Source organism: Polypterus senegalus, chromosome 2 (assembly GCF_016835505.1).
Source record: "Polypterus senegalus isolate Bchr_013 chromosome 2, ASM1683550v1, whole genome shotgun sequence".
NCBI lineage: Eukaryota > Metazoa > Chordata > Cladistia > Polypteriformes > Polypteridae > Polypterus > Polypterus senegalus.
This window is the reverse complement of record NC_053155.1, coordinates 306,742,038-306,766,318: the sequence shown is the minus strand read 5'-3', so window position 1 is coordinate 306,766,318 and position 24,281 is coordinate 306,742,038.

Genomic DNA, 24,281 nt, shown 5'->3' with positions numbered 1-24,281 from the left:
TTTTTTATATTTTGAAGCCAGTACCCCTTTCCACCATTCTATCTGCAATAAATCACAACAGTAATACATTAATCAAGGTATTTAATAAGCTAATTATCTTCTAATTCAGCAGCTTCATCCTGTACTGAGAGCATCAGGCAGGAAGTAATCATAGACTTGGTAGCAATCTAAAGCAGAGCTCATTCATGTATACACTCACACCCACACTGGCCTGGTTTACTATCACCATTTAGCCTGACCTGCAATGTCCATCCACACATAGTATTTTGCTGTGAGCTCACATCATGAAGCATCTCAGTTTGAAGTTTTGCACTGTGATGTACTGCAGGTGATCAGCCATAAATTCCAAACTCTGGCTCATAAGTAGTGTCCTTATAGTGCGAGCTAATTGAAGAACCACCACAAAGATACCACTTCTAAACACAGAGAACAGAGCACTTCCTGGTAACACAGGCTGAACTCTCTTTCACTCTCAGCCTCCATCTTTTCTGTGCAGCACCGTCACTGCATCCACAGTGTAAATCCCATCATCTTGTCTAAGTGAACTGCTGTGGACTGACACCATAAAGCATCTCAGTTTGAAGACTTGCCCCATGTTGAACTGCTGGTGGTGAACCGTGAAGCCACGATGTCTGGCTCAGCAGCAATCCTCCTTACAGCATGAGCTAATAGGTGAACTCCTTATCTCAGCTGCTCATAGAATGCATGCCAACACTGCAAGTGGAGCACTTCCTGGTGATGTCAACTGTGCTCTCTCTCTCTCTCTTTCTTTCTCTTGCACCTTTTCTGTGCAACACCACCAGAACTCTCCATCTATCCACAGTATATATTCCTGCGAACCCACAACGTCTGCCTCAGAAGCAGTCTCCTTACATTGTGAGCTAGGAGATCTTCTTGTCTTGGGCCACTTCTGAACATGTTGAGCAGAGTGCTACTTGTTGACATCAGCTGAGCTCACTCTCTCTCTATCTCTCATTCGGACCCCACCTTTTCTGTGCAGCACTGCCAGAACTATCCATCTATCCACAGTATAAATTTCATCCTCCTCGCCAAGTGAATCATTATGTACTCACATCCCAAAGCATCTCAGTTTGAAGATTTACCCTGAACACGGTGATTAGAGTGCTACCTGGTGTCATCAGCTGAGCTCACTCTCTCACCTTCTCTGTGCAACAACGCCACTACTCTCCACCCATCCGCAGTGTAAATCCCATCGTCATCGCTGTTTACTCACATCCTAAAGCATCTCAGTTTGAAGATTAACCCTTACGGTAAATTCTTGCAATGTCTGGCTCAGAAGCAGTCTCCTTACATTGTGAACTAAGAGGAGATCTTCTTGTCTCGGGCCACTTCTGAACATGTTGAGCAGAGCGCTATCTGGTGACATCAGCTGAGCTCACTTTCCCACCTTTTCTGTGCAACACATTCACAACACTCCACCCATCCGCAATGTAAATTCCAACTTTGTCGGGAAGTATGGACTCACACCACAAAAAAATCACACAGCAAAACACATGGAGAAAGCATGCAGGCTCCATATGTACAAAAAACTGTTACAAGATTTAAACATATACCACCATGTAGAGAGAGATAGAGTTTGGTAGCATGTGCTGATTACAGCACCTTGCCGCACCCACCACACGCCGAACCACCCAGCTGTGCAATGGGTGACACCTTGGCACCACACTGGAACAGTGTGAGATTTTTACAGTGGCTGGAATGCCAAACCTGCCACCAACCCCCAAGTTTTCCCTGTAAGTTGGAGGACCTTCTTGAAGGGCTGGATGCAGATTAACATCATACCCAGGATGGAGTAATTACAGGTTAAGGGCCTTACTCAAGGGTCCAACAGTGGAGTCACTTCTTGCATTTATGGGTTTCGAACCGGCAATCTTCCGATTGCCATGGACCCCTTATTAAAAGAAGAAAAATCGACGGTGGTGCCAAACTCAAAGTACAGCTTAGAGTAGCAAAAAAAAAAAACAGTGGGAAAGTTATGCAATTAATATTCAGTGATTAAGTAATTCCTCTAAAGGAAATTAATTTTGGGGGGGTTATGAATGAACAAATTATGGCCAAGATGAGTGATGTGGATTTCATGCAGAGTTATATCAATTTATTTTTTCAGTGATTCAGTCCTGACTGAGTGTATTTATATTATTCCTCACATAAAAATTGGTTGAATCCATTTACATTTAGGAATTATTGGAGTCTGCCGCCGTTAAAAGATTGAAACCTGGTAATAAGCTGGTACTCTCATAGTTTAAGGTCAGAATTACAGCAGCATATCTGTTTTGCCTGCATGTGGATGTTACCTGAATTATAAACAGAAGTAAAGGCTTTAGATAAAAAAATGAAGAAAATGGAAATGGTGGTTTGTTCTGTTTTGATCTATGATTAGGTGTGGTATGGATCACGTATCACATACTGTAAATATTTATGATGGCTGGTGTTTTATACAGCTTACCTTTTTATGTATTTAATATGGACAACATAAGGGCTCAATGCTCCATATACTTGGGTTCAGTTCCCAGCAGATTACCATCTTTGTGTAGTCTTTTTATTTTTTCATACATTCTGTTTTCTGTCTACCTGCCAAAGTCATGCACGATAAGTTGATTTGTGACTACAGTGCTTTCCATAATGCTTGGAACAAAGACACATTTTTTCCTTGATTTACCCCTCTGCTCCACAGTTTTAAATTACAAATCAAACAATTCAGACATAATTTAGGTACACATTACAGACTTTCATTCTACATGTAGAAATGACCGCTTTTTTTATATGGTTTCCCCTATTTCAGGGCACCATAATATTTGGTACAATTGGCGTCACAGATGTTTGTGATTCATCAGGTGGGTTTCATTGCTTCATAAGACACCTCGGCTTGCTTCTCCCTTTTGGAGTCTGTAGTTGCCAATGTGCAACATGAGAACAAGAGCTGTGCCAATGAATGTCAAGGAGGCTGAAAAACAAGAATAAGACATCGGAAAAACCTTAGGATGAGCACTAAATCAACTGTCTGAGATACCATTAAGAAGAAAAAACATGTGGTGAGCTCATTAATCACATTAAAGGTAGGCTAAGGAAGACCACCACTGCTGATGACAGAAGAATCCTCACTATGGTCAAGAAAAAGTCCCCAAAGTCTGTCTGACAGATCAGAAACAATCTTCAGGAGTCAGATGTGTGTGTCAGAGATGGCTATCAGCAGAAGACTTCAAGAACAGAAACACAGAGGACGCAATGCAAGATGAACACCACTAGTTAGCCACAAAACTCCTGGATGGCCAGATTACAGTTTGTGAAAAAGGACTTAAAAGAGCCTACAGAATTCTGAGAAAAGGTCTTCAGGATAAACAAGACAAAGATGAGCCTTCTGTATGAGAGTGATGTCACAGCAAAATGTGGAGATGACAAGCATAGCACCTCATCTGTTATCCATGGTAGTGCTGGGGGTGTCATGACTTGGGCATGTATGGCTATCACAGGTCCTGGTACACTTCTCTTCATTGATGATGGCAGTACAGTGGCATAGTGAACTCTGAGGTGTAGAGAAACATCTGATCTGCTCAAGTTCCAGTAAGGGCCTCTAAACTCATTGGACGGCGCTTTATCCTACAAGATGATGATGGTAACATACTGCTAAGCCAACACAAGAGTTTTTCAAAGCTAAAAAATGGAAAATTCTTAAATGACCAAGCCAGTCACTCGATTTTAATCCAATTGAAACTTAAGGCGACAAGCCCCCCGAAACAAGCAGGAGCTGAGGATGGCTACATTAGAGGCCTGGCAGAGCATCACCAGAGACGTCTATGAATTGCAGACTTCAAGAAGTCATTGCATGCAGGTGACTCCAAAGCAAAAAGTGAGGAGAAAATCCAACAAAAATAAACAAAATGCCCTTTCCTCCTCCTCCTTCTTCTTCTACAGACAGTATAATCACAAACAACCAAACCAAAAAAACGGCAAGCCCAGAGGGAGAGAAAAGTCTAAAAAACAGAACGTAAGTGTAGCAGGGTTAATCTGGTTATCCATGTTATATTTCTACCTTGGAGTATGTTTTTTGTATGTCGCTGTGGCCTACATGAGTACCAACACAATAATTATGATTCATTCTGTTCCGTTTCTCTTCTTTGTGTCATGCTGTAGTGCCACTACTGTACTGCCATGCTGTTTTCCAGCCCGTTGAAAACACATCTGTGATGCTTGGAACCTTGGAATTACCAGATGTAAAGATTCCATCATCAAATTGGATGGCCCAACAAAGACTATACTGTAGAATGTCCAGGAGGAGGAATTGGCCAAGGTCTCCAGGACTCTTTGCTAACAGCTACGGTTTTTATTTTTCTCTCCTCCATTGTCAACTGGCCATACTTCAACAAATATGGACAGATACTTATCCATAATTCCAGAAAGCCATAGTTCAACAATTATGGACAGATATTGTTAGGTTCTATTAATGTTAATCAGTTTGGAGCTATTTGTTTTCTCCTGTGTGCTTGAACAAATCTATGTGCTTATGTGTATTCATTATGCAATTAGTAATTTGTAAAAGTCTGTTGTAGTGGACGGCCAGGGCTCATGCCCGGCCGGGACACCCCTTCAGTATATGTTCAGGGGGAGTAGCCATTGACTATTCAATATCTCCCCCTGGAGGCTAGATGCCAACCCCCCCTGGGCTGGGCTGGAGCGGTGCCTCGGTATCCCACTGGACTCCATGAGAATTGGAGTTGGGCGCAGCCCTGTTGGGTCCTGCAGGCACCACCAGGGGGTGCTGCAGCTGGGACTCCTGAGCCCTTGTGGGCAGCGTATTCACCACACCTGGAAGTGCAGCCAGAACTCAGCAATCAAGCACCTGGAACACTTCCGGGTGCCGTATAAAAGGAGCCAGCAGCCACCACTGAGCAGCCAGAGTCAGGAGGAGGGAGACAAAGTTGGCGTGAGGAGTGGAGGAAAGGAAGAGTGTATGTGCTTTTGTGTCCACTTGAGTGTTCTGGGACTGTGTTGTGCCTGTGAGACACGGGGAAGGTGTGGCCCACAGGTGAAGAAAATAAAAATCATTTTGGTTTATTTTAACATGCCTCCGTTGTAAGTCTGTGTCGGGACGGGTGCCCATATAGCACCTTTGTTACAGTCCCCAAAATTGTTATGCTACTTTTATGTAATATGTACATAATGTTAGGTAGGAACCAATCATTGGGAGAGCATGTGTTGCAGGCTCTCAGATGGGGTGCATTGATGAGTACTCATGTCCTTATTTCAGCAGATGTGTATTTGGCTTGCTAGAGAGCGTAAATAAGTAGTAAATAAAGGAGTAAATAAAGTGGCTGAGGTTCTTAAAAGCAACGGGTGTATGGTCTTTTACTGTCTGCCGCGGAAAGAAGAAAGGAGGAAGTAAAAAGTTACATAAGGTCCTTTGCCAGAAAAATCTTGCAGAGTAATCACGAGGGATTCACAAACTTGAACGATGAGATCCTGTGGCAGAGCTTATTTGCCATTGCGCTGATGATGACCCTAGCGAGACCTGTTCATGTCTTAACAACAGAGACGTCCAGATAAAGCAAACACAGTCAAAATAAATAAATAAAAACAGTGGCAAAATCCAAGCACGAGAACACTTCATTCAAGAAAACAAACATTATTCCTGAATTTCCAGACGTTCAAAACATAAATTTACACTAAAGAAATTGTTTATCACGATCTGAAACAATTAAAATGAAGCAAAATTGGTGTTGCTTCCTGTTGTTATTAAGACTTGAAGTATGTAATAATTTAGGTGTTTTATCTGAATATTTTTGCCTCTCCCATATATATTTTTTAATTGTTTCACTGAAAATCTATTAAGATAGACACTCTCCATTGACTCTGAATTGGATGTTTGAAAATGTTATGTTACTCCAGTTTTCCCACTCCAGCACAGAAATGGCCTTTTTAATTGAAGAAGCAATATGACGTCAGATCCTGGGCAGCATGGCATGCATGGTGGTAATCAGTGCTGCTTTGCTGATCAGGCATCAGGGGTTCTAATCTCATGCATGCCTGCTGTCTATGGGGAGTTTGCAAATTTTCGTAAGATGGTTTTCTTCGATTCCTCTGATTTATCTCACATGTACTGTATGTGTTTGATTAATTGGATATTCTAATCATGGCTTGGTGAACTTGAGTGACCCTTTGGGATTCTGTCCGACCATCTTGACCCTAAACTGGATTAATAAGTAGATGGAAAATGGATGAATATTCGGGAGCAATGGCATTAGGCCTCTAATTCAAACAACTGCAGGAACTCAGTTATCCTTTTAAACGTGTCATTGAGTATTTACGGCAGGTTATAGAATATTTGGACTGTAAAACAAAAGATTTTTATTTTAAATTTCAAAATCAAAGATAACACAACAACTCCTACCCTTTTAATTAAGGAGACTTCATTCACAGTCGTTTTACAACAGTCCTGACGCTCAATGATTCTGATTTGCCTGAGTGCCTTGTCACCTTTGTCGGATCAAGAGATGAACTGGTGGCCAGGGGGAGGTTTGTGGGGAGTGAATGGCTGTTACATGTCTTGTGAATGAGATTTAAGATCTTGTCCTTAGCCTCCTCAGCTGAGCTGCCCTCTGTAAAACCGTTGTGGTAGATTTATCATCTTCAGTTGGCACAGGGAAAAAAATTCTGGATGTATTTTATAAGGAAGAGAATTGCGAATGAAACGCTTAGACTTCATTTATGGTGTGGTAGGTAATAAATGCTTTAGTCTTTTACTAATTAAACATTACATTTTGCTTCACTCCATCTGGTACCATTCAGGGCAAGTCTCTGTGAACCAGGATCATTATTGACTTTACAGAAGAAATTGATCATTATTTTAATAGTTCACAATATATGCATTGTAGAAGCTGTAATTGCAGTCCCTGATGCAATAATAATGCTAAGGAGTAATGCTGAAGAATTACAAAAAAAAGTTTTATTTTACATAAATAAAAATTTAAATGAAGAATTGACACAGAGCAGGAAATAAACAGATGGGCCTTCCTACACAGGCTTTCTATCAAGGAGGGTGGTTCACCCACTTGTCCACTGCGCTGAGCTCCACTTCCTCTCACCTTTCACTCTTCTTTCTACTCTCTGTGGCGCCCTCTTCCTTGAACCCTTGCTCACAGTACAGCTCCAGATTAAATCCAATCGCTAGCCACTAGTGTTGATCATTGAAATTTGCCAAAATGTTTTTCATAATTAATGTGCTGTGTTTGCTGGTGACCTTTGTTTGACGAATATTTTACCTAAAAATTCACGTGAAAATTATTTTCGGGAATATGCGACGCTTGAATATAAAGCACCACGAATGCATCTGTATGTCGGCATTTTGCTTCACCACATCGAAGCATCCATCCCGTAGGATCGGCATAGAGGCTTTCTGTCACATGTAGATAATTCCCGAACGTAATGACACGATACATTTAAAAAGTCTCACATACCATCTTTTGTGTCGTCTTTTTTATTTTTTTTATTTTTGCAACTTAACAACAGCAACATAATGTATAGCGTTATATTTGAACGACTGAGAAAAACATAAAGGACACGGTGAAAACGTGTATTTTGTGATTAAAGTGGAAATTTCGGCTTTAATCTCGAAATGTCCACTTTAACCTCGTAGTTTACTTTATCATTAAAGCAGTCCATCGTAAATGTCATCTCAGTTTTTAATCGCTACGAGCTTCTTGGACCTGACAGCAGCGGAAAGCAACAATAGATCACCACACAAAACAAATTAAATGTATGATATTCCAGCTCTCTGCACATTTAGAATCTTTAGATTTATACTTAATATCACGTTCATGATGAAATGCATTAAAGTGTGTATGTTACATTTTACATATAATTTTGTTTAAATAATGAATACTGTTAATAATTACACACATGGGGGTGTCACGGTGGTGGAGCGATAGCACTGCTGTCTCGCAGGGAGTTATGTTGCTGGTATTTCCTGCTTGTATTCCACACTGTGCTCCAGTTTCCTTCCAAAGATATACAGATTTGGGGATTTGGTGCCGTTAAAATGACGCTAGTGTATGCGAGTGCTTGTATTCACCTTGCGATGAGCTGCAGCCTCATCCAGGGATTGTTTCTCAGTCGTGCCCAATGCTTGCTGGAATGGACACATCCCTGGATTGATGGATTTAATCAAGAAACATCCTTTTCAGAGATATTGCGGTAAGGTGTCATCAGAATTTAATGAGTGTTGTAGGCAATTCACAACACAGAGAAGCCGAACATGTTCTCACCGTGATAATATCTCGCACTGCCACCTGGTGGATTCCTTTAGATTTATGTAAAGTACGCGTGCAAGTATGAACACTACAACACTTGCATAGCAGGAGCGTCCGGTGCAGCATGCGTCACGTCGCGTGAAGTATAACTCTGGCCTTACATTACTGAGTGGCGGCCGTTGTTAACCCAAGCCTCGACCAATCTGGAATGGAAATCTGTATTGTCCGCATATCGATCTGGCAGAATTTTACACCAGTTGCCCTTCCTGATGTAACCCTCCCCATTTATCCAGGCATGGGACCGCCATAAAGAAACACACTGGTTTGTACATTCCCTGTGGCTGGGTTGAATTCATTGATTTACCAAACCTACTTAATTCAGTTTTATTATCGTCAACAGCCAAAGCCTACATTTCTTCATAAATGCTCAATTTTCTAGTTTTTCTTTTAGTGTAGGTTAGAAAATTTTACATTTAATAACAAAAAAGGGAAATTAATTATATAGACTGCAAGCCATTTATCACAGTCAAGTGGATTATAAAAAAAATGTTAGAAGTATTAGAAAATGTAATTAACATGAATTGATTTAGTATTTAACTTAACTATTCTTTCCAATGAAGATCAGCACAAAAGAGTGTGAATCTCTTTTTGTCTTTTAAAAGTAAGAAAATGATTGGAAAATGTAAATGTCAAAATTGAAGCTTTTGTTTTTTTCTGTTTTCACATTTAACTCTGTCAGCACTAATGTTCTCCCAATTGTACCAAATAAGATATGGTATAGTCTAATGAATAAAACGTGATTGATTTTAATCATTGCATTTATCCCGAGAAACAAATCTAATCCTGACAGGCACTATGAGGACTTAAATCTGATGTGACACAGTTTCTCTGTTATTGATAAGACTATTAGACAAAATGTGCCATATAAATGTGCCTTATAAATGAGCCTTCTTTCCCTCTTTTTGCACACTGAAACATATTCAATTATAATTTGCAGTTTTTCATTTGTTCTTGTACTAAACAGTGTTAGCCAATGACAGATATTAGGGATGGTATCGAGATTTATGAGCAAATCACTGTCCTCTAACCTGAATCGCTTTACTGGTTACGGATCAATTTGGACACTCTATAAGCCTTGAAATCAAACTCCTTACAATTTAAAAATAATATGGGAAGTATTATTAACATTAATATTATTTTACAAAGCTCAGGACTATTATTTCAATTTAACATCATTCACTAGAAAAGCCTAAGAAAAATCTTTGCACATATTAAAGATGATAAATATGAATAAACATTCCTGGCTGCGTGTTCAGGGAATGTGCAGACTAACTGTCGGATATCTTTTCAGACATCTTCAAGATTTCCCTGAAGCAGGCAGTCGTCCCCAAGTGCGTCGAAACAACCGCCATCATACTTTTGTCTCATTGACTCTTCGTCCTTTAGCACTCACTCCTGTCATTATGAAGTGCTTCGAGAGGCTAGTCTTGAGCCACTTCAAATCCAGACTTCTCACATCATATCGCTCAAACCATTCCACTGAAGATGCCATATCAACTTCTATCCATCTGGCCCTGTCCCATTTGGACAAAAAAAACATTAGGATGCTTTTCATTGACTTCAGTTCGGCTTTTAATGCCATCATTCCTCAGACATTCATAGGGAAGTTGGGTCTGCTGGACTACAACATTTCCCTATCTAACTGGGTCCTGGACCTCCTATCAGAGAGAGCCCACACAGTCTGTGTCGGAAACATCATCTCCAGTAACATCATACTGAGCCCCGGTGCCCCCCATTTTCATGCATGGATGTGTGGGTGCATGCCACAGAAAAGAGCGAGAGAGGCATAGACAGATTTGATGTCATTCAAGTGGTTACTGGAATATAAAATAAACACTTTTTCAAACGCATAACAAAACAAGTGTGCTTTTATTTAACAATAAAATTCAGGTGACAACAAGATACTACCATTCAGCATTTAAATGTCTGCTTATATACTGTGAACCTTGACCCGGACACAGACAGACGGACATCGTTTTTCACCCAACACACTTTTATTTACAATGGTTATATTTACACATTCAGTTAGTGCACGTCCCAGTGCCTCCAGCACCGATCCCCGAAAGTCCAGGCCTCGCAGTCTAAATGCCTTTCTCCTGGCCGCCTCCAGTCCCCTCTCCAACTCCGTCCTTCTTCCACCCGACTTCCGCTCTCGACTGAAGGGAGGCGGCCCCTTATATAGGACCCTGGATGGGCTCCAGCTGTTTCCCGGCATTCCTCCGCAGACACGCCCCAGTGTGGCGGAAGTGCCGGCATCACACCCGGAAGCCCTCCGGGTGTCCCCTGTCTTCTTCCCCCCAGCACTTCCTGGTGTGGCGGAAGTGCTGGACTCCAGGTTTCTTCAGGCACCGGGGCGCCGCCTGGCGGTGGCCATGGATCTCTACCGGGTTGGGCTTCCAAGCCCTCTACCCGTGGCCCCCAACACAACCAGGGCGGTCGCCCCCTCTCGGTCTGGAGGAGGTACAAGCCCTCCTCCGGTCCTCCTGGGCGTCCCAGCTGGGCTCCACCCCCAGCCGCCTGCGACAATACATTCAGTGATATCTTTCGCAAATACCATAAATACCATAAATTTACACTGGCTGTTACAGACTCACATTAAATGTATGTTTTTTTTTCTATAATAGTAATAATAACAGCAGCTCACTACTCAAAACAGTAAATGCAGGAAGGATCCAGAATTGAATCCACAACCTCTTGACTATGAGACAACAGTTCTTACCTCTGCATCAGCTTCGTACCCTAACCCAATTTCCTTTTCTTCAGTTATATTCTTGAGTAAAAGTGCACTTGTTTTGTTATACTATTTGTAAAAGTGTCTATTTGATATTTGGACTTCAGTCTTCACACATTATACAACTCACGTCACCATTTTACATGGAAAAAAGTTTCTATTTTTTTGTTATGTGTTCAACATTTCTTGCCTCGCCTTTCCTGTCATCCTACACTTAACCAGATCGTTGTAGACACCGAACACACATGAAATGTATCTATTCCAAATAGTGATCTATTATTTACCCTCTACAACCCCAGGCACCTCACACCTAGATAAACAGACTTGAGCTGGGAGAACATCAGCTGCGTCCGTGGGATTGTGGGATGGCAGGCATCTTGCTTCTTGTGCTGATTGACACATTTGCAAACTAAAGATGTTGATGACGAGGTAGAAAGGAATTTAAGATGGCCCGGCATTATGACTTTTTTCATAGGCTTCAGGGATTCTGCTGTTAAGTTTGCTGATGACACAATGGTGGTGGGTCTCATCAGCAATAGAGTCGGCTTACAGAATGGAAATATGACAATTGGCGTACTGGTGCAAGTGTAACAATCTGTTTCTTAATGTAGACAGGATTAAAGATAATTGTTGACTTGAGGAACGCCTATACTCTCCATACCCCATTGCATTTCGAGGACAATGCGGTGGAACTGGTCAAGAGCACTGCATTCCTTGATGTGCACCAGGCAGCTGACCTTAGTCAATTAATATCACCTCCATAGCCAAGAATGTGCAGCAGCATCTCCACTTCCCTTTGGCGGTTGAAGAAGGCAAAACTTGCTCACCCCATTCTCACCATTGTCTACAGGGGCACCATCGAGAGTGTTCTAACCAGCTGCATCACCGTCTGGTTTGGGAACAACAAAGTCTCTGAACGTAAGGCCCAATCGATAGTGCACACTGCAGAAAAGGTCACTGGGTCCTTTCCATAGTTTTTGCAGCAGGTTGATTAGATGTTGATACATTAGGAGATGGGATTTCAAATGTTTCGTACTAAGAGGCCATTCTTTTTTTACATTCTTGGTCTTTCATTTTATCTCTCTCTGTCTCCATTGTCACACACATGCGCATGGGAGGCAGCTAAAGGGCATGAGTAAGGGCAATTCCGAATCTGACCGGGATGTGGCAGAGTGCACTGACTCTTTTTCTTGCTTTCCTACAGACCATTCATGGGAAGTTCCACCAGGCCCTGTTGATGTTACTTTCGGGTCCGGACCTATAGAGGAGGGCCTTGTGGGCTCCGGCCCCCTTGATGTCATGTCCAGGCTCGAGCCTATGGCTGAAGACCCTTCCGATCCTGGCCCCTTTGACTTCACTTCCTATCCTGACCTTCAAAAGCCTCCACCTTTTCCCTATTCCCTCAGTTCTGTTTTGGACTCCGGTTTGTGCACATCAGTGCTGACATTTATTTTTGCAACTTTTACAGCCAGGAAATTACAAATATACAGGTGGCTGCCCCAAACCTTGCTATGGCTCTGTGTGGAGTTTGTGACACCATTCATGTCAGATGCTGAAGCAATATACTGTACACTGAAATTCAGATTCCTTTTGTTGTCATTGCACTTAGTACAACGGAATTGCAGCAATCCTAAGGTGCATTCACATATAATGGACATAATTACTGTAAATGCTCTAATGCAGTTCAATAGAATAAAATACAATATAATTACAACATTTTGCACTTAAGTATAATGCACATATGAATTGAGTGCAATTACAGAAATAGTTAAATAGAATATATAACTTGCAAAGAATGTAAACATATACTTGTAGTGCAAGAGTGCCTGTTGTTATATTGGTCATTGTCAATCATTATAAGCATTCACCAGTATTCAGTTCTCATATGGCTCTGGGGTAAAAACAGTTCTTAAATCTGCTTGTCCACTGTGGACCTCTACAGGTAGGCACTGCCACCCCAACTTGGCACAGACAGACGTAAAGGCACAACTCCAAAGCAAACAGGGCTTTTATTTGCTCTTTTCCCATGTGGGAAACATCTTCCCTGTCTCCCAGAAGCACAACAACACAGTCCCAAGCACAAGCACAATACACAACAATATTCTTTTGCTTTTCTTTCTCTTTCTTTCTTCTCTTTTTCTTTTTCTTCTCCTGGCAAGCTTCGTTTTCCTCCTCCTGACGCTGGCTCACCATGTGGTGGCTGCTGGCTCCTTTTATAATGTACACAGAAGTACTCCAGGTGTTTGATGATGATGATTTCCGACAGCACTCCTAGGTGTGGCAGAAGAGCTGCTCTCCAGGGCTCAGCAGCAATTGCAGGACCCCCTGGCGGAAGTCACGGATTCCAACAGAGCTGCACCAAACTCCAACTCCCATGATGACCTGCGAGAGTCCGATACACCGCTGCAACTCAGGGGGGCTGGCATCTAATGCTCCTGGAGAGGTAACACCCCAGATAGGCTGGCTCCTCCAGTCCTTCCACTGTACTGTCCGGGCAAGGGCCCCTCCCTGAAGAGTTCCTCCAAAGAGGAAGCAGCAGAAGAGGAGTATACAGTCAGTCGTTTTCTGGGCAGTTCATAATCCTCTGAAGGGCACTCCTGTTAGCCAATGAGTTGCTGGCGTACCACGTAGAAATGCAGTATGACAGTACACTCTCAATAGAGCAGCGGTAAGAGGACACCAGCTTCTCCTTCTCCTTATTTTCTGAGGATCCTCAGGAAGTGGAGTCTCTGTTGCGCCTTTCTAACTGCTAATGTGGTGTTTATTGACCAAGTAGACCTTCTCAAGTATCAGATTCAGGGTTGCACAAATAAAACTGTCATGATTTAGGTTGTAAACAGATGCTTCCTGGACTGTTTTTTTAATTGTAGCCATTTGCGTGCCATTGTCATGGTCACATCCCTTGTGTCTAGGGGCAGAGTCTCCGGGGTCATGACCTTGACTTGATCAATAACGGGCATAAAAGGTCAGCCTTTTGCTAGACACCTTATTCAACCTGCAGATACAATTCCTTATATTAATTTAGATATTGTGTGCTTTCTTTTCTTGTATTGCCTACTTACGACTAATTGCCTGTTTTGTTTTTTTTTTATTTGATTTTGCCTCTCTTATGGTTTATTTTTATTTTCTTTTGTTTTTGCCTTTTGCTGCTTCTCCTAGTTTACTCTCAAATTTCGGCTCTCCTGTTTTCCCACTGATTCAGGACAAAAACTTAGAATAGTCCTTTTAACAACACTCTATTCTTGAACTTGCAGAAACACTCTTGGAGTCTTTTAAAAAATTGAAAACATCAGAGTAAATAAACTTCAAGAGAAGTTTGGCTCTATTTTTGTCTTCTGGAATTAACACTAGCTCACTCCCAGATAATCAAGGCAGGAACTGGGAAAACTTCCGTTCTGCGGCAGTGGAGGGGATGGTATAGCAGGAGGCTTGCTGCTTGGGCTTATTAATACATTCACAAGACAAAAGACGCTGATGGAGAGGTGCAAAGTGATTTAGGGTAGGCCGGATTTACAAGTTTTTCGTAGGCTCTGGTAATTACAGTGTTAAAAGAATTCAAAACCATTGTCTTCAGGGAGGGCGGCATGGTGGTGCAGTGGTACCGCTGCTGCCTTGCAGTAAGGAGACTTGGGTTCACTTCCCGGGTCCTCCCTGCGTTGAGATTGCATGTTTTCCCGTATCTGCGTGGGTTTCCTCCGGTGCTCCAGTTTCCTCCCACAATGCAAAGATATGCAGGTTAGGTGCATTGGCGGTCATAAATTATCCCTAGTGTGTGCTTGGTGTGTGGGTGTGTGTGTGTGCCCTGTGGTGGGCTGGCGCCCTGCCTAGGGATTTGTTCCTGCCTTGTGCCCTGTGCTGGCTGGGATTGGCTCCAGCAGACCCCCATGACCCTGTCTTAGGATATAGCAGGCTGGGAAATGACTGACCAACTGACTGACTGTCTTCAGGGATGTTGAGCTGCAGGAGGTTGGGGGCACAAGCTTTGTGAGTGGTCTGCAGGACACAAGAACCCCAGCCTGGGGATGACCTTCTTGCATTGGGCAATCGATCAGCTCCAAAGGTTTTAATTATTGTGAGATATGAGACTTGTGCAAAACTGCAGTTATGTGACATATCTGGCTGCACTGTCACCTTCTAGAGCCAGTTCAGTGACAGAAGAAACACACTTTTACAACTGACAGTCGTCAGAGGAATGGAAGATAAGCTGCAGTTATGCACAAGTCTCATATTGCACTGTAATAACGGGAATCCCAGGCATTTCTAAATATTATAGCATCATCAAGATTTGCACCAGAATACTCAGAATGAGGGAATAAGATTTGGTTCGTTATAAACTGATATATCAGAGGTGCACCATAAAGCCCAAATGGGAGATTTGGAAATTCAAACAAACCATCAAGGGTGGAAAATTAATTTTCTTCCAATGCAAAGGAGATGCAAAACACTGTTGCTTTTTTAGGTCAGCTAAACTATTTCTTAAAACCCGTTATCCTTACCAGGTTTTCTAAATGTGTTTGCTGTTGCTTTATATCTGCTTGTGCTTTAATAAGTAGCAGTTAAACAATTAATTGATATTTTTAACAGCACTCTAGGCATGAAAAAGATGTGAAATAGTTTGTGACATACTGCTGATTTTGGCTTTTTTATCCCCTTTAGCCTCAGCTTGTGACAGAAAAGCAATAAAGTGAAAATGGAGATTTCAATGGTGGTCTGAGGTAAATTTTCTTTAGATAAAGTTTAGTTACACAATAAAAAAGCCAATCAGGGAGCACCAATGTGCTACCAACCTGGTTTATACCTCAGATGTCCTGTATCTGATATGTCAGCAGCCCTGAGCCTCCACCCTGGAGCTCCAAGTATGTGTAGTTGACTAAATGGACAACCATCATAACCTGAGTCAGAGAACCCTCCCATAATCCTAATCTTAACTGGCTGAACCTCTGGAGGTCTGCAGATAGACTCTATTGATGCCCTTTGGAGTTAACTGCACTTACTTGTGGTTCCAGTGCTGGGGCTCAGTTCTGTAGGAAATGACTAATGCTATCACTATCATATGACGACTGGAGGTGAGGTATCATTGTGTCATCACTCAGAGAATATTTAAGATGGTGGCATCCTATTCGTGGCCTTAAACATTTTGTTTTTTCTTTCAAAGAAGTTTTGCAGTGCTTTTTGTTTAACTTAATAGACTTAGATTTTTGGTTAGTATGTTCAGCTTTGGTGCATCTGTATCATTCGTCTTCCTGGATTTAACTGCAGCTCGTTTTTTTTGTTTAATTTCATGATCACTTGCCAAAGTGGTAGATCACAGTACATTAAGCCTATCCCAGCAATATGGAGGGTGTGCCAGACCATAGTCAAATAGTCATACACCCACATCCACTGACATTAGGCTAATTTGATCAGTTATTTGGGGTGACAGATGGGAAAGTGGGGAAGCCTCTCCTAATCAAGTGGGCAGCAGTTTTGTATTTTTTTTTTTCTTAAACTCATTGTACTTCTTTTGTTTGATCAGCTCTCTTGTCAGAAAGCCCTCTGCTTGCTTGCCTGAAACTGCCCAGTGGCAAAATATTCTACATCTTTTTGCAGTGGTGTTTGTCAGATTGGGTCGGAACGGTGGCGCAGTGGGTAACGCTGCTGCCTCGCAGTTAGGAGACCCGGGTTTGCTTCCTGGGTCCTCCCTGTGTGGAGTTTGTATGTTCTCCCTGTGTCTGTGTGGGTTTCCTCCGGGTGCTCCAGTTTCCTTCCACAGTCCAAAGACATGTAGATTAGGTACATTGGCAATCCTAAATTGTCCCTGGGGTGTGTGTGTGCCCTGCGGTGGGCTGGCACTCTGCCCGGGGTTTGTCTCCTGCCTTGCGCCCTGTGTTAGCTGGGATTGGCTCCAGCAGACCCCTGTGACCCTGTAGTTAGGATATAGTGGGTTGGATAATGGATTGATGTTTGTCAGATTTGCAGCATTGTTTGGTTTTTCTTGGGGTGTCCCAGCTTTCTCAGTCCCGTTCATGTGGGTGCAGAAATGGGGCATCCCATTGAATTACTACACTCAGGTGCTGTTGTCATTAGGACTGTAGTTACCTGACAGGTCTGTTTAGGACACCTAGATGTAGACCTAGACATTTAGGTCTATTTTGGCTATGCGCCGCTTGTTATTTTCTTCTTTTGTGCTCTTTGTTTTTTTTTTTTTTTATTATTTAACATGTTATTGAATTTATTAAAAGCAAGCAACATTCCATACAAGCAATTCAAACTTGAAAAAGCTACAAATCTACACCCTCACCACCCATGAGAATGAGAGCAAGTTTACCAGCCATAACTTCAATGCTTATTTTAAAATGTTATTGATTAGATCCTGCCAAATTTTTAAAAAGTTGTGAACAGATCCTCTAAGTGAGAATTAGATTTTTTCCAATTTCAAATAGTATAGAACATCTGTTGCTCACTGACTTAAAACAGGTAAGATAGGATTCTTCCATTTGAGCAAGATAAGTCTATGTGCTAGTCGTGAAGTAAAGACAATTACAGTTTGTTTGTCCTTCTCCATTTAAAGGAAACCTGGAGTCCACCAAACACAGCTGCTAGTGGATTAGGAGGGATTGTGACACCAAGGCTGTCTGATAGGCATTTAACACTAGAATTCCTGAAGCCTTGTAATCCTGGCCCACCTTAAATCCCTTCGCACCTCTCCATCAGCGTCTTTTGTTTGTAAATGAGCTGATCAGCACAAGCAGCAAGCGGCCTGCTATCCCATCAACTGCCTTGATGGAGCTAAGCTTGGGCAAAAAGTTCTCCTAGCTTAAGCCAAGGCTTCTTATCTGCGTGTGAGGTGCCTGGAGTTGTAGAGGGTAGGTAATACAGTATATCGTTATTTGGAATACGTGCATTTCATGTGTGGTCCGTGTTTACAAAGATAGATAGATAGATAGATAGATAGATAGATAGATAGATAGATAGATAATTTATTAATCCCAAGGGGAAATTCACAAAAGTGTAGGATAAAAGGAAATGCGAGAGATGCAAGAAATGCTGAGTACACACCTAAAGCAGAAACTTTTTCCATGCTATACTAATAATTGCCATGATGTGTATAATGTGTGAAGACTTTAGTCCAAATATCAAATTAACACGTGTGCTTTTATTCAAGAATAATACCAAAGAAAAAAAAAAGAGTTTGGTCCAAAATGATGTTAATTTTCTGCATGCCCAAAACATATGGCCCAAGGTGCCTGGAGCTCGTTTGCAATGTCCACAGGTTGGTTCTTGCCCTGGAAACATTTTGCACAATTTTAAACGAAAAAAAGATTTGAAGTTTAATAATTGTATGCTAGGCGCATATGGTGCTCAAGTGAATTCTGTGGGTGGCAGCATTCCATTCCTTTTCCAAAATGTTGAGTGAGAGATCCTTTTCCCAATGTTCTCTGGGGAGGGACCTTAAAATGTTTTTATATATTATAGAAATGCTGTTCGAATTCAAGATTGACCAATATTTCTTCTGGAATAGAAGTAGGTAGGAGGTGAGGAAAATTGGCCAGATTTTGTTTAGCAAAGTTTCAAATTTGGAGATCGTGGAAGAAATGTGTTGCTGTAAAATTAGATTTGTTCTTAGGATGCAAAGACATTATCTATATAAAAATCTCAAATCTCAATTTAATCCTGTATGTTTTCCAAACATTTAACCCTTAAACTGCCACATACTGTACTTGGTTAATGCACCCCTGGACATCAAATACTTTTTTGTTGTACTTTTTAAGGAAATGTCACAATTCACCAAGAAAAACTGAAATTTTAATGGAACGCATTTTTTTTTCATGCAAAGAGCATCACAATTACTGCAACACTGATCATTTTACACACTGCCAATGAACTGTAAAAACTATAAAAAAAAAAACTACTGAAACCATCTATGATTATATGTACAAGGTGCAACTGACGCCATTGATGAAACACAGAGGCCAACGCTGATGCTTGCAGGCTAGTCTGGTGCAGCGGTTGAGTCCCAAGGGGGATTCACTAGGGGGCAACAGTAGTCATGAGTTGGCTGCTCAATGAATGTATGGCACTGACTGACTATAGCCAGTTGTCATAATTTAAGGGTTGAAACTGCATATGTTTGTGGAAAAAGGTGGTTATCATGCAGAGATCCCACAGATAAAAGCTTCTCTAACTTGAAGTGCTTCCTACATTAGTTTCATATTCTGAGTGAATGAAGCAGAATTGGGTTGTTCATTTATTGGGGCACAAAGCAAGGAATACAAAGAAGAACTTCAGGATGTTATTTCTATTGCGGACCAAGCCTGTGTATGTTCATCTATTTGTGTCAATGTATATATTTACCGCCCAGCAATAAAACTGAAAGGTAGTGCCATGCCACCTTCCACCTTAGGTATGATATCCGATATGGTGTTCCACAAGGCTCTATCCTGGGTCCGCTGTTATTCTCAATCTACATGCTTCCGTTAGGTCAGATTATCTCAGGTTACAATGTGAGCTACCACAGCTATGCTGATGACATACAGCTGTACTTATCAATAGCTCCTGATGACCCCGACTCTCTTGATTCACTAACACAATGTCTGACTGGTATCTCAGAATGGATGAATAGTAACTTTCTCAAGTTAAATAAAGAGAAAACTGAAATTTTATTGATTGGCAATAATGGATACAATGAGGCTATTAGAAATAAACTGGATACATTAGGATTAAAAGTCAAGATGGAGGTAAAAAGCTTAGGGGTAATTGTTGACTGTAATCTGAATTTTAAATCGCATATTAATCAGATCATTAGGACAGCATTTTTTCACTTAAGAAACATAAGTAAAGTTAGACCTCTTATATCACTGAAAGATGCTGAGAAATTAGTTCACACGTTTGTTTTCAGTTGACTAGATTACTGTAACGCACTCCTCTCAGGACTACCCAAAAAAGACATAAATCGTTTGCAACGAGTGCAGAATGCAGCTGCTAGAATCCTAACTAGGAAAAGAAAATCTGAGCACATTTCTCCAGTTTTAATGTCACTACACTGGTTACCTGTGTCATTCAGGATTGATTTTAAAATTCTGCTTATGGTTTATAAAGCCTTAAATAATCTCGCCCCATCTTATATATCGGAATGTCTGACACCTTATATTCCAAATCGTAACCTCAGATCCTCAAATGAGTGTCTCCTTAGAATTCCAAGAACAAAACTTAAAAGAAGAGGTGAGGCGGCCTTCTGCTGCTATGCACCTAAAATCTGGAATAGCCTGCCAATAGGAATTTGCCAGGCTGATACAGTAGAGCACTTTAAAACACTGCTGAAAACACATTACTTTAACATGGCCTTTTTATAAATTCATTTTAATCTTAATTTAACTTAATCCTGATACTCTGTATGTTCAGTTCATCATAATAACTATTCATGGTGGCTCTAAAATCGGTACTGACCCCTACTCTCTCTTCTGTTTCTTTTTCCGGTTTCTTTGTGGTGGTGGCCTGCGCCACCTCCACCTACTCAAAGCTTCATGATGCACCAACAATGATGGATGGATTAAAAGGCAGAAGTCTACATGACCATCATCATCATCAAGTCCTTCCGTGAGAACCCTAAATCCAAAGAGGACTGTTTCATTTATGTTAAGTAGAATGCCCAGAGGGGACTGGGCAGTCTAATGGTCTGGAATCCCTACAGATTTTATTTTTTCTCCAGCCGTCTGGAGTTTTTTTGTGTTTTCTGTCCCCCCTGGCCATTGAACCTTACTCTTATTCGATGTTAATGTTGATTTATTTTGTCTTATAATTGTGTCTTTCATTTTTCTATTCTTTAATATGTAAAGCACTTTGAGCTACTGTTTGTATGAAAATGTGCTATAGAAATAAATGTTGTTGTTGTTGTTGTTGTTAGGTCTTTGTAGGGATGTTCTGAATTCCAAATAAATGAGGTTATGATTGAATCTAACTTCTTGAAAAATGATTTATTGATGTATATTGGAATACTTTGAAATAGAAAAAGAAGCTTAGGAAGGATGTTCATCTTGACAATGTTAATTCTTCCAGCTAAAGTGAGATGAAGGGTTGACCATCTATGCAAGTCTTGCTTGATTTTTTCCATACAGACAGCAACATTTTGTTGATAAAGAGCTTTATGTTTACTTGTGATGTTTACCCCTAGATATTTAAACTGATCTGCGATGATAAAAGGGAAGGTGTCCAATCTAATATTGTATGCGTGAAAATTCACTGGGAAGAGCACACCTTTATTGAAATTGATTCTGAGACCAGAAATCTGTTTAAATTTTGTTGGTGCTGTTGGGACTGCAGGCACAGAATTTTGTTGGTCTGATATATACAGTATCTTATCATCTGCACATAGTGATATTTTCTATTCCAGTGCCAGTGGCTTGGCTGGGATTGGCTCCAGCAGACCCCCGTGACCCTGTGTTAGAATATAGCAGGTTGGATAATGACTGACTGACTGTTATTTGTGGATTGAACGTCAATTGAAAAATTCCCATTTACCTGCGCCACCCTGTATTAATGAACCCAAAACACAAATACTTTCAAACTGCAAATAAAAATGTCAAGCGCTATTTGGAGAATCGGAGCCCACTGTGTAATTTTGCTGAGATCTCCACTGAAACTCGACAGTAGACGCTTGTGAGAACACTGGGGGTATTTTCTTTTTTCTCAGGAGAGAAATCTGAGAAGCATGATACAAAAGAACAAGCCAATAATGTCCCTCAGTTTTGTTTTACTATCTCTCCTTCGCTCCAACCTTCAGGGGTCCAGAGTGTGCCCTATAACTGATCTTGCCATTTAAATTAGCTTGTTGATTCAGTGGACCTTAATTGAAGTGATGTTAACAGCCCAGCACACCACAGCATGGGAAATAGCACTGACCATCATAGAGTTATCAAAAACTATGAAGGATGTCACTTCCCACATTAAAGGAACTACCTGCCTGCTCTGCCCTTTCTTGTAAGAGACCAGTCCAGTCTGTCATTAATGTGGACCCCCCAGTACTTGTAGTAATGCACCACCTCTACATCCACTCCCTTGATAGTCACAGTGTTGTATCCAGACAAAAATAAACTTGTTACGCATGGGTTTTGCACAAACGTTTTTCTTCCTTTTATTCTTTCTCTTTTTTCCCATAAGCCCCCAATTCACCACACCCCCTTATTCCCAACCTTCCCCCGTTGTCTTTTATGAAATCAACTATGTACAAAATATAGTTTAGTCTGGACATAACAGACATGACACAGAGTCTCTCTTGGTCATGGCGGAGTGGTGGCTCTGAGGCTAAGGATCTGCGCTGGTATCCCGAAGGTTGCCGGTTCAAGTCATTACCAAAAGAGATCCTACTCTGCTGGGCCCTTGAGCAAGACCCTTAACCTGCAATTGCTCCAGGGGTGCTGTACAATGGCTGACCCTGCGCTCTGACCCCAAGGGGTATGCATGTGGTATAGCGGGTCCACAGCTCACTGAGTAAAGGCCATTTTTAAATAAATAATCGACGCGCTCGCGGCTTAGCGAGGAGTCGTTGGCCCATAGCGAACCGCGGGGCGATCCATAGGGTGTGGCCGTTTCTCACCTAGTGCACAGGTGAGGAACTGCCCACATTTGTGATTGTCCCGTGGTTAATGCTGCAGCTGCTGTGGCCTTCGTCATTTTAAAAGAAGCGCGAGTCGGTTGTGGGGGGATTGAGAAAGGAACGAGAGAGAGGAGAGAGAAGGAAAAGGAGATTGGAAGCAGGAAGGAGAGAAAGGAGAAAGAGCGCGAGCAAATCAGTGCAGCAGGAAGGATGCCCAACACATGGGAGAAGTGGTTGTGGTCACGCCCGCAGAAGTTTGTTGCAGGGCAGGAGTGACCGGGAAGGTGCAGGACTCTCCGCAGTCGGTAGCGGGAGTCGGGACTTGGGACGCAGTGTCCCGAATGTGAGAGCCTTGGCCATTATGGGATTCCCAAGTCACTGTCAGGTGGGAGCCGACCGGAGCCAAGGATCGGGAAGGCGACTGACAGTAGCAGAGGCATAGAGAAGGTCAGCTGCAGAGTGAGCGTCTCCCTTGTTGCGTGGCCCTGATGGGTGAAGCAAGAGGGACGCTAGTTTTAAAAGAAGGCACCGGGTTTGTTCTTGTTGTTTTTAAAGACTGCTTCCTTAAACATTTTACCTCTCGTTTTGAAGGATTGTTTTTTCTATTGGTTTTAACCTCCACATGTTTTATTGGATTATTTATTTATTGACTCTTTTTGAATGAACTGCACTTTATTTATGTGAACACCTGTTTTGATGGACAGTTTTAAATAAAAGCATATTTGCACTTTCAACCATCCCCTTGCTTAGATGTTTATTGCCTTCACTGACTAGCTCACTCGGTTACGTTATCGACGGTGTTGGGTTCAAGTGCTTCCAAACATCAAAGGGAGTGTGGAGCCAGAACCCACATCATCACAATGCAAAAACGAACAAATTCCTAATACAAGAAATTGTATAAGGCGATATAAACAACTTAATGATCTGCTCTTCATCTTTATGGTATGTTCTAATTTAACCAAATTAAGATCTGAGTACTTTGTCCTCAAAATGTTTCAGTGTTTTATCCCTTACGCCTGCTTTTAGACTTATCTGGATGTTTTTAAAGCCAGCATTTGGCTTGAGATAAAAAGCCAGTTTTTCAGGGAGTATGTACCCCCCACTAAATACAGACCACCCAACTTACTTTTAAAGCCTGTGTAACAAAATGGTGTGACCAATAGTGCCAAAACCCACAATTAAAACTGACATTATAATAATTGGTTCTACCTGTGGAGAATATTAGAATATCATTAAGAAAATAACATAACAATGTCTGCTGCTGTCACCAGATGTTAACTTTTCAAAAAGGTTAGTGCTGAAACCGAAGCTGCAAGGTTCCTTTTCTCAAGGATGTTTCAAGTAAAAAAGTGTTTTATTAGATATACTTGGGTATAAATCTGATTTCTTCAATAAAGCTCACTTTTAATGCATCATGAACTGCGCCTGCCAATAAGATTCTGCTAATCTTGTTAAGAATGGGCGCTGCTAGAATGGTATTTGAGCACCGTGTGTCAGTAATTTAGTTGAAACAGGGTCTAAGGCACAGATGGTTGGTTTTATTTCAAAAATAAGAAAAAAAAATCTATGTACTCTTATTAGTTTAAAATTGCCAAGGTATTCCACACAAAGAGAGGTACAGTTTGATCCAACAATGCTGGATTTTAGGGCCAGT